Source organism: Schistocerca cancellata, chromosome 2 (assembly GCF_023864275.1).
Source record: "Schistocerca cancellata isolate TAMUIC-IGC-003103 chromosome 2, iqSchCanc2.1, whole genome shotgun sequence".
NCBI lineage: Eukaryota > Metazoa > Arthropoda > Insecta > Orthoptera > Acrididae > Schistocerca > Schistocerca cancellata.
Genome location: NC_064627.1, coordinates 120,088,197 through 120,099,621, shown reverse-complemented (window position 1 = coordinate 120,099,621; position 11,425 = coordinate 120,088,197).

The window sequence follows — 11,425 nt, the reverse complement described above, 5'->3', positions numbered from 1 at the left end:
AGTCTTTAACACTGGTAGCATGCCGCGACAGCGTGGACGTGAACCGTATGTGCAGTTGACGGACTTTGAGCGAGGGCGTATAGTGGGCATGCGGGAGGCCGGGTGGACGTACCGCCGAATTGCTCAACACGTGGGGCGTTGGGTCTCCACAGTACATCGATGTTGTCGCCAGTGGTCGGCGGAAGGTGCATGTGCCCGTCGACCTGGGACCGGACCGCAGCGACGCACGGATGCACGCCAAGACCGTAGGATCCTACGCAGTGCCGTAGGGGACCGCACCGCCACTTCCCAGCAAATTAGGGACACTGTTGCTCCTGGGGTATCGGCGAGGACCATTCGCAACCGTCTCCATGAAGCTGGGCTACGGTCCTGCACACCGTTAGGCCGTCTTCCGCTCACGCCCCAACATCGTGCAGCCCGCCTCCAATGGTGTCGCGACAGGCGTGAATGGAGGGACGAATGGAGACGTGTCGTCTTCAGTGATGAGAGTCGCTTCTGCCTTGGTGCCAGTGATGGTCGTATGCGTGTTTGGCGCCGTGCAGGTGAGCGCCACAATCAGGACTGCATACGACCGAGGCACACAGGGCCAGCACCCGGCATCATGGTGTGGGGAGCGATCTCCTACACTGGCCGTACACCACTGGTGATCGTCGAGGGGACACTGAATAGTGCACGGTACATCCAAACCATCATCGAACCCATCATTCTACCATTCCTAGACCGGCAAGGGAACTTGCTGTTCCAACAGGACAATGCACGTCCGCATGTATCCCGTGCCACCCAACGTGCTCTAGAAGGTGTAAGTCTACTACCCTGGCCAGCAAGATCTCCGGATCTGTCCCCCATTGAGCATGTTTGGGACTGGATGAAGCGTCGTCTCACGCGGTCTGCACGTCCAGCACGAACGCTGGTCCAACTGAGGCGCCAGGTGGAAATGGCATGGCAAGCCGTTCCGCAGGACTACATCCAGCATCTCTACGATCGTCTCCATGGGAGAATAGCAGCCTGCATTGCTGCGAAAGGTGGATATACACTGTACTAGTGCCGACATTGCACATGCTCTGTTGCCTGTGTCTATGTGCCTGTGGTTCTGTCAGTGTGATCATGTGATGTATCTGACCCCAGGAATGTGTCAATAAAGTTTCCCCTTCCTGGGACAATGAATTCACGGTGTTCTTATTTCAATTTCCAGGAGTGTATATACCGGGGCAATGCCATGAACTCAGCTAGTGCTGAAAAAAATAAAAAAAAGAAAGAAATTCACCTTCCTAATGGTCAATGTGTGTGACTATCATGTGGAGGGCTTGGGTTAAATTCCTGGTACGCCCTGTAATTTTTCAACGGTGTGTCTCGTGTTAGTTGAAGAGCTGCTTGAATGAATAGTTTAATAAAAGAATACATTGTCTGTTGTAGGTTGTATTGTACTTTCTTAAAATCGTGATATTAGCTAATTTTGGCCGTGAATCATTATCAGGGAGTTGGAATACATGAGCGTAGAAGAACTTCAGATGTCTGCATAGATCGTCAAGTATAAATAAAGCATTCCATAACGCACATTAACGTAGCCAGATTTACAGTGCAATGACATTATTTACATCTGCTATGTCCTGTATTACTTAACATGTTCACCACATTCTTTTACGTTACCTACATCAAATCAGAAGTCGTATTCCATCGTAACATCTTTAAGTGCAGCAGCCTGACGACGAAACAGCTGTTACGATGTTGTCAGAAACTTACTTACTTCCGGACATTGTAAACCAATCGATAACTGTTTGCAATTACATTACATTTACTATTGGCTTGCAGATTTAGTTGAAGCATTGCGTACTCGATAATCGGTGAGAAAATGTCACTTGTATATTCTACACAGTATATACTATAAATATCAAAAATTACTGACAGAGAAAGAATCTGTTTTATTACTGGCATGCTAGTCTTAAAGAAAATATTTTAACGTAGGTTATCAGTGACTTAAGGTTACATGCAGATATATGAGACCCGCTAATTCACATATTGTACAGATGAGTGATTCATAAAATACAAATTTCAAAAATATTTTAAGTTTATATTATGCGTGAACAGTGGGACGAGTTGATAATTTATGAGAAGCAAATATGTAACTAGAGGTCTACCTTTTATTACTCCAAGATGGGTAGAAAGTGATATAGGTCTACTAGTAGACTTAAAATTCATTGCAACAATACTGCACAGGGAAAAAATGAGAAAACATCCTTCTAAAAACCTTATGCACAAATCCTACAATAACCAGAACACGTAGCACAAACCACATTATGCAAAGAAAAACGTATGAAACTAAATAGCAATGTCTGGAAAATACAGGTAAAAATAATTCCAAGACATGCATCGGATAAACGTATGGGCTACTACAAACATTATCGTAGGTCATCAATGTGTGCAGTGTGTGAGGATTACGCACACAGTACAACTAAAAGACATTTGTAACAGAGGACTTTTTCTTTTAGGTTACATTAATTTATTAGGAACCTGTAGACTCCTCGTACAGAGACCAAATTGGAGCAAATATGTTTTTATCTGCTGTACGCTTTGTATTTTTCAAAAGGGATAAATATCGACAGTGAGGTACTAAAAGAGAAAGTCCGCAAAAATACTCATTACTGGACATATACAGGTGTCAAAACGTACAACCCGAAAACGTGTGACACAAAAGAATGTGACGATCCGGACATGTAATACACGACATGGCAAACGTAAGTAATGTTATTGCACTGTAAATCTGGTTACGTTAATGTGAGCTATGGAATACTTTATCTGTACATGACGATCTATGCAGAAATGTGAGGGTCTTCTACGTTGGTGTATTTCAGGAGCCTGATAACAGCTCACATTCGAAATTAGCTAATAGCGCGGTTTTAGTACGAGGTGCATTCAAGTTCTAAGCCTCCGATTTTTTTTTCTCCGGACTAGAAAGAGATAGGGACATGCGCATTGTTTTAAAATGAGGCCGCGTTCATTGTCCATACGTCCCAGAGATGGCAGCACCGTACGGCAGATGAAATTTTACCGCCAGCGGCGAGAATGAGAACTGTTTTAAATACTGTTTTAAATACTTAAAATGGCGACGTTTTCCTTACTTGAACAGCGTGCAATCATTCGTTTTCTGAATTTGCGTGGTGTGAAACCAATTGAAATTCATCGACAGTTGAAGGAGACATGTGGTGATGGAGTTATGGATGTGTCGAAAGTGCGTTCGTGGGTGCGACAGTTTAATGAAGGCAGAACATCGTGTGACAACAAACCGAAACAACCTCGGGGCCGCACAAGCCAGTCTGATGACATGATCGAGAAAGTGGAGAGAATTGTTTTGGGGGATCGCCGAATGACTGTTGAACAGATCACCTCCAGAGTTGGCATTTCTGTGGGTTCTGTGCACACAATACTGCATGACGACCTGAAAATGCGAAAAGTGTCATCCAGGTGGGTGCCACGAATGCTGACGGACGACCACATGGCTGCCCGTGTGGCATGTTGCCAAGCAATGTTGACGCGCAACGACTGCATGAATGGGACTTTCTTTTCGTCGGTTGTGACAATGGATGGGACGTGGATGCCATTTTTCAATCAGAAACAAAGCGCCAGTCAGCTCAATGGCAGCACAAGATTCACCGCCACCAAAAAAATTTCGGGTAACCGCCGGTGCTGAAAAAATGATGGTGTCCATGTTCTGGGTTAGCGAGGGCGTAATCCTTACCCATTGCGTTCCAAAGAGCACTACGGTAACAGGTGCATCCTACGAAAATGTTTTGAAGAACAAATTCCTTCCTGCACTTCAACAAAAACGTCCGGGAAGGGCTGCGCGTGTGCTGTTTCACCAAGACAACGCACCCGCACATCGAGCTAACGTTACGCAACAGTTTCTTCGTGATAACAACTTTGAAGCGATTCCTCATGCTCCCTACTGGCTCCTAGTGAGTTTTGGCTTTTTCCAACAATGAAAGACACTCTCCGTGGCCGCACATTCACCAGCCGTGCTGCTATTGCCTCAGCGATTTTCCAGTGGTCAAAACAGACTCATAAAGAAGCCTTCACCGCTGCCATGGAATCATGGCGTCAGCGTTGTGAAAAATGTGTACGTCTGCAGGGCGATTACGTCGAGAAGTAACGCCAGTTTCATCGATTTCGGGTGAGTAGTTAAATAGAAAAAAAATCGGAGGCCTTAGAACTTGAATGCACCTCGTAAAGCACAATACGGCTTACAACGGCCATTTTATTCGTTTATTAAACACTTATTGGCTGGGGAACCCCACAGCAGCAAAATCTAAATGAATAGCTGCTGATCGAAGATATTGGAACCTAGCAACACTCCGGAGAGACCTGTGTTGACCACATGGACCTCCATACTGCAACTAGATGACGCCTTTGGCACGTCGGCAGGTCTTCACCGAATGACCCGACCGTGCCCGAGCACAAAGCTGGCAATACGAGGGTAGTCCCAAAACTGAGGTCTCCCCCTATTTGTTTATGAGTACAGAACTCTGTTTGTGTGGCAGTTGGTCACACTGTTATGAAGAGTGCTTCACGCGCTGTGTGTAAACACGCGCACGCCGCGCCGAGGCGCTCAGTCTCGGCTTGGCAGTCGTTGAGAATGGAGCTCCCGTTGGATGTTACCGCCAAGTGAGACTTGCGCGCAGTTATTCGGTTTTTGAACGCAAAGGGCACTGCACCGATTGAAATCCGTCGCCAATTGACGGAAGTGTATGGTGAGTCGTGCATGGATGTCAAAAATGTTCGTAAGTGGTGTAGAGAGTTAGCAGCTGGTCGGATCGAAATTCACGACGAACAAAGGAGCGGGAGACCGTCAATTTCCCAAAAAAATGGTTCAAATGGCTCTGAGCACTATGGGACTTAACTTCTAAGGTCATCAGTCCCCTAGAACTTAGAACTACTTAAACCTAATCAACCTAAGGACATCACACACATCCATGCCCGAGGCAGGATTCGAACCTGCGACCGTAGCGGCCGCGCGGTTCCAGACTGTAGCGCCTTTAACCGCTTGGCCACCACGGCCGGCTGTCAATTTCTCAGGAGACAGTGTTGAAGGTTGAGCAAAGCATGAGTGAAAATCGACGGATCACGCTGGATGATCCCTCCACGTTGGCTCCTGAGGTTTCCCGAAGCACCGCTCACAGAATTTTGACGGAAACATTGAACTACCGGAAGGTGTGACCAAGATGGGTGCCACGCATGCTGACTGAGGACCGCATGCGGCAACGAGTTGATGCTTCCCGCGCATTTCTTCACCGCCTTGTATCTACATCTACATCTAAATGCATACTCCGCGAGCCACCTGACGGTGTGTGGCGGAGGGTACCCCCACCTCTACCGGTTCTTCCTTCTATTCCAGTCTCGTATTGTTCGTGGAAAGAAGGATTGTCGGTATGCCTCTGTGTGGGCTCTAATCTCTCTGATTTTATCCTCATGGTCTCTTCGCGAGATATACGTAGGAGGGAGCAATATACTGCTTGACTCCTCGGTGAAGGTATGTTCTCGAAACTTCAACAAAAGCTCGTACCGAGCTTCTGAGCGTCTCTCCTGCAGACTCTTCCACTGGAGTTTATCTGTCATCTCCGTAACGCTTTCGCGATTACTAAATGATCCTGTAACGAAGCGCGCTGCTCTCCGTTGGCTCTGCTCTATCTCCTCTATCACCCCTGTCTGGTACGGATCCCACACTGATGAGCAGTATTCAAGCAGTGGGCGAACAAGCGTACTTCCTTTGTTTTCGGATTGCATTTCCTTAGGATTCTTCCAATGAATCTCAGTCTGGCATTTCCTTTACCGACGATCAACTTTATATGATCATTCCATTTTAAATCACTCCTAATGCCTACTCCCAGATAATTTATGGAATTAACTGCTTCCAGTTGCTGACCTGCTATACTGTAGCTAAATGATAAGGGATCTTTCTTTCTATGTATTCGCAGCACATTACACTTGTCTACATTGAGATTCAGTTGCCATTCCCTGCACCATGCGTCAATTCGCTGCAGATCCTCCTGCATTTCAGTACAATTTTCCATTGTTACAACCTCTCGATATACCACAGCATCATCCGCAAAAAGCATCAGTGAACTTCCGATGTTATCCACAAGGTCATTTATGTATATTGTGAATAGCAACGGTCCTACGACACTCCCCTGCGGCACACCTGAAATCACTCTTACTTCGGAAGACTTCTCTCCATTGAGAATGACATGCTGCGTTCTGTTATCTAGGAACTCTTCAATCCAATCACACAACTGGTCTGATAGTCCATATGCTCTTACTTTGTTCATTAAACGACTGTGCTGAACTGTATTGAACGCCTTGCGGAAGTCAAGAAACACGGCATCTACTTGGGAACCCGTGTCTATGGCCCTCTGAGTCTCGTGGACGAATAGCGCGAGCTGGGTTTCACACGATCGTCTTTTTCGAAACCCATGCTGATTCCTATAGAGTAGATTTCTAGTCTCCAGAAAAGTCATTATACTCGAAGACAACTTTCTGGACTAAATTGTCACGAGTGACGAAACCTGGGCATACCACATTACACCTGAGACCAAGCAACAATCACGCCAGTGGCGGCATCCTTGGCCAGAGCCGCGGAAATTCAAACAAATACAGTCTGCCGGTAAAGTCATGACAACCGATTTTTGGGATCGGAAAGGGGTATTGTTGGTCGACTTTATGCACACTGGGACCACAATTAACGCTGACAATTACTGTGAGACTCAGACTCAAACGGGCAATTCAGAACCGGAGAAGACGAATGTTGAGCAAGAGCGCACACATTGTCCATGACAACGCTCGCCCACACATCGCTCGGCAAACCGTTGCTTTCCTGCAACAGTTACAGTGCAACATAATCACCCACCCACCCTATAGTCCTGACTTGGCGCCCAGTGACTATCACCTGTTACCTAAGTTAAAAGAACATTTGGCCGGAAAGCGTTTCAACTCCGACGACGAGGTGAAAGAAGAGGTTCACAACTTTCTGAACAGCATGGCGGCAAGCTGGTATGACATGGGCATACAAAAACTGCCACAGCGTCTATAAAAATGCATCGACAGAAATGTTCAAGCTGTAAACTGATGTAAACCATTGTAGGAATAAGCCGATCAATGTACTTATAAAAAAATAGGAGACCTTACTTTTGGGATTACCCTCGTAGTAACTACAATAGAAGGTCCAATATGCGTTTTTGTTACTCGTAGCGGACACCGGTATCTGCCTGGAGTATTTAGCGTATACCGTGAGCAACGGCCCCAGTTTTGTGCCTGGAGCTGGGAGGTGTGAAGTGTGAGCAGTAGTCTGCGGTGTGGGAGGCAGACGGCCTACAAGACAGCAGCTGCAGGGGGCGCATCCCGCGGCGGATATGAGTCGGGGGCGGGCGTCCCGCGGCGAGGCGGCGCAGCCTGAAATTGAATTCGCGGGGGCGGCGCCGCCTCCACCGCCGCCTCCGCCGCTGCCTCCGCCCTGGGGCTACAGATTAGCTGCGAAAATGGGCCGGTCCTTCAGATGTTATATTCAGGAATCGGGCGGCGCAAGAATGCCCCAGGGAGTCGGCGAGTACCCGAGCAGCGGATGGAAGGCGCGCATCCCACTGTTGGTGCTCGCTTTGTGCTCCCCGCTGCTGAGTCATCCCGTCCAGTTATGAACCGGGCGAGCTACTACTTTGTTGCTATGAATATTGTAAACGGGATCGCGTTCGGCTACTGAGAGGCAAAGTGGATCAGCGTGCGACAGGGGGCGAAGGCAAGCGGTTATTTGCAAACAGAGCTAACTAGAGTCTTAGTTTGTTTTCCCTTGGCTCCGTATTAACTCGCATAAAATGACTAAAGAGAATTGAGAACATGCGTTAGCAGCGAGTTAAAGTGATCTCGGTTGTGTATACCCCTCTACCTATAACTCAATAAGAGGACAGCTACATTTATTATAGCCCTAGTGGCTATTCTCAGTACAGCCGAGACAGACAAAAGAAACATTATTACGTCCCCAATGAACATTTTGAAGCAGTGTCACCATCAGGACTACAGTTATTACCGAAGGCTGTTGTTAATTGCGGTGCCTAAACGCCAGAAACGTGTATGTGTGAATTATGGTGATTGTTTTCGCAAATGAGGTCGTAATGAAGCAACTTTCAAAATGGATCAAATGGCTCTGAGCACTATGGGACTTAACATCGGAGGTCATCAGTCGACTAGACTTAGAACTACTTAAACCTAACTAATGTAAGGACATCACACACATCCGTGCCCGAGGCAGGATTCAAACATGCGACCGTAGCAGCAGCGCGGTTCCAGACTAAAACCTCTCGGCCACAACGGCCGGCGAAGTAACTTTCACATGTCCTTTACACTATTTCAAGACGATTTAAACTACAATTGGAAATCGCTGACGATGAAGTTAGGCCTGTAAATGCACAACGGCTTAGTTTGTAAGAGTATTTCGTGCTACGGTAGGTTTTGTGTATGACTTAAAATTTTAACAATTGAGATCAACAATGTGTGTAAATCTAACAGCCTGAATCATAATCCAAATCCTTCGCTTCAATTGGATATGAAAATGAGTAGTAGAGTTAAGTTACCCACCAATGAAAGAACCAAGTAAACATCAGGGCCAAAAATTAATTTTCCAGTACCATCTTAATGCCATTGCACAAACGGCATTATTCTCTTAAATTTTATTGCTGAGTCAAATACATGTTGCATTTCTGGCAAAATGGAGGAGTGCAAGAAACAAGTTCACAGACGCAGTCAGATGCAGGTTTGCTGAATAATTAATTTAGAACAATCTTATCAATGATACTTTCACTGAATAAAAGGATACAAATTTGGTTAGATACTTTCACTATTCAAGAATTAATTTCAGTCACTAATCTATGCGTGATCTTGGCGAAGGGTTTAATATCTATATCCGCGGCAAATTTCCACTTCTCTCTAGCGAGGGAAGGCAGTAGCATCTGTTCAAGCCTAGTTCCGATAAATTTTCGATTTAGCCAGTCATCAACGGGCAGCCGTTTTCGCTTCAGGGCTAACCATGTGATTAGACAGAAGCGATGCATTGTGTAGGCCGTTCGTGCCTGATCTGGGAGTCCGTTCACTTTGCTTGTGCTTGTCGGCTTCGAGGGTTATATGCAGCTGACTTCAAGTTAAATTCTGGTGAGATGCCTTCGTCTCTTGATTTTTCCGATTGTTTTCGATTTAAGTTAGTTTATCATTTTTCTCAGTGTACTTTAAAATCATTTTCGTGATTTCTTATAGTGTGTGTTCATTTGCTCACTGACACGTAATAATCTCGGGGTGATTTGTCATTTCTCTTTATGCGGAATGTCCTGGTCTGTTTTAAAAGACAGGCTTTTTGATTTTATAAAAACAACTCAGTTTTAAAAGACAACCAGTTTAGCGTTTCATGGTTAGATCAGAGGGATGGAAATTCAAATTTTTAATTATTTTCATCAAGGTAGCGACAACAGCAAACCGTTACGAAATTGTCTCGAATGCAAAAGAGCCCACAGTTGCACTAAATTATGTTTACTTTAAACCTTGACCTTGGTTTCAGCTATAATAATATAGTCATCTTCAGAAATCATACACAGTAATAAATGAAAAATGTCATAGCCCACCGGCTGCGTCAAGACCAATAAAATAACTTCAACAGACATAATGGCACCGTATGTAGTTTTACTTATGTTCGAATCAGGCTTATGCCTGTTGAAATTATTTTATTGGTCTTGACGCAGCCGCTGGGCTAAGACATTTTTCATTTGTTAGTGTGTATGACTTCTGAAGAAGGTTATATTATTATAGCTGAAACCATGGTCAAGGTTTAAAATAAACATAATTTAGTGCAACTGTGGGCTGTTTTTCATTCGAGTCAAATTTTTGAAGTATGTTATGTCTGTGTAGATGGAAAGTGGTGTCTTTGTAATCAATTTTGGGAAAGTAAATATACGGTTATTATACATCTCAAGTTAACCCTTGTCGCATGATACGCCTCGCATCAGCAGATATGTCGTCAATTTTGTGTGCTAGAAACGAGGTTTACTATTTTCAGCCTGCACATTACGCTCAGATCTGAGCAACTAACCTATTAATTGTACTCCGATGAATCAGTTAAGCAAGCAATTCATTTTCACATAAATTATTTCAGCTTACGCGCGACTGCTACGGTCTCAAGTTCGAATCCTGCCTTGGGCATGGCTGTGTGTGATGTCCTTAGGCTAGTTAGGTTTAAGTAGTTCTAAGTTCTAGGGGACTGATGACCTCAGATGTTAAGTCCCATAGTGCTGTCACCCGCCTGCGCCAGAGGCGCGCTGTACATTTTGAGCCGCCGTTCACCTCCATGACAGCGTTTGCGAAAATACGTGACTAGTGTAGCAAAGATGTGACCCACCAACAGAGCCGACACATTTCCATTGACGGACGAATCCCGATGATCTTGTGCCCACTGCAGTTGTAACTGACAATGCCGTTGGGTCAACATGTGAACACATAGGGGGTAGTATGCTGCGGAGCTCCATGTTCAACAATGTATGATGAAGAGTGTGCTCCGAAAAACCTGTGCATGCACTAGCATTGCTCTTTTTCGGAACTATCCTACTTTAGAGAGCAGATAAGCCTCCGAACAACTGTGAAGAGTATTGGACGTTCAAATGGTTCAAATGGGTTTAAGCACTATAGGACTTAACATCTGAGGTCGTCAGTCCCCTAGACTTATAACTACTTAAACCTAACTAACCTAAGGACATCACACACAGCCATACCCCTGGCAGGATTCGAACCTGATACCGTAGCAGCAGCGTGGTTCCGGACTGAAGCGCCTAGAACAGTTCGGAGTATTGGAAGTCGAACCATTTAGCGTCTAGTGGCACTTTCATTACACCTCTTTCCATAGATGCTCAAGACATTCGACCCTATTTGCCGCTTCCGAGATACAAATTCATAGGCTCTGTGTAATAATAATCTACCCTTTGTCAAAGTCGCTTATCTCAGTTGATTTCCCCATTTGCTGCCCGTATCCACGCTAGGGCGATCCACCGTCAGTGTCTGCTCCGCTTACATGCTTTTCTTACCGCGTCACGTGCCGGCAAGGTCATCAGGCCAACATCGCTGTGGGCCGTGATCGTAATGTTTCGGTTGTTCAGAAAATTTTCCAATTTATGTTGCGATAACGTCCTCCTTATTCGCCTCCTAATTATGTGTCTGTTGAATGAATAAAAAAAAAAAAAATGAATGGAAAACCTATTTGAAATTTTCGGTGTCTTTCCTGTAGCGGATCTTGATTCATAATTAACAGCAAGCTCCAGGTTTCGGAAAAGTGATCGTGGTTCTCCGCGAAATTATTGCCAAAGAGTGAAATTTGCATTAATGTTAACGAATTTTCGTTTTCGATTGCGCTTCA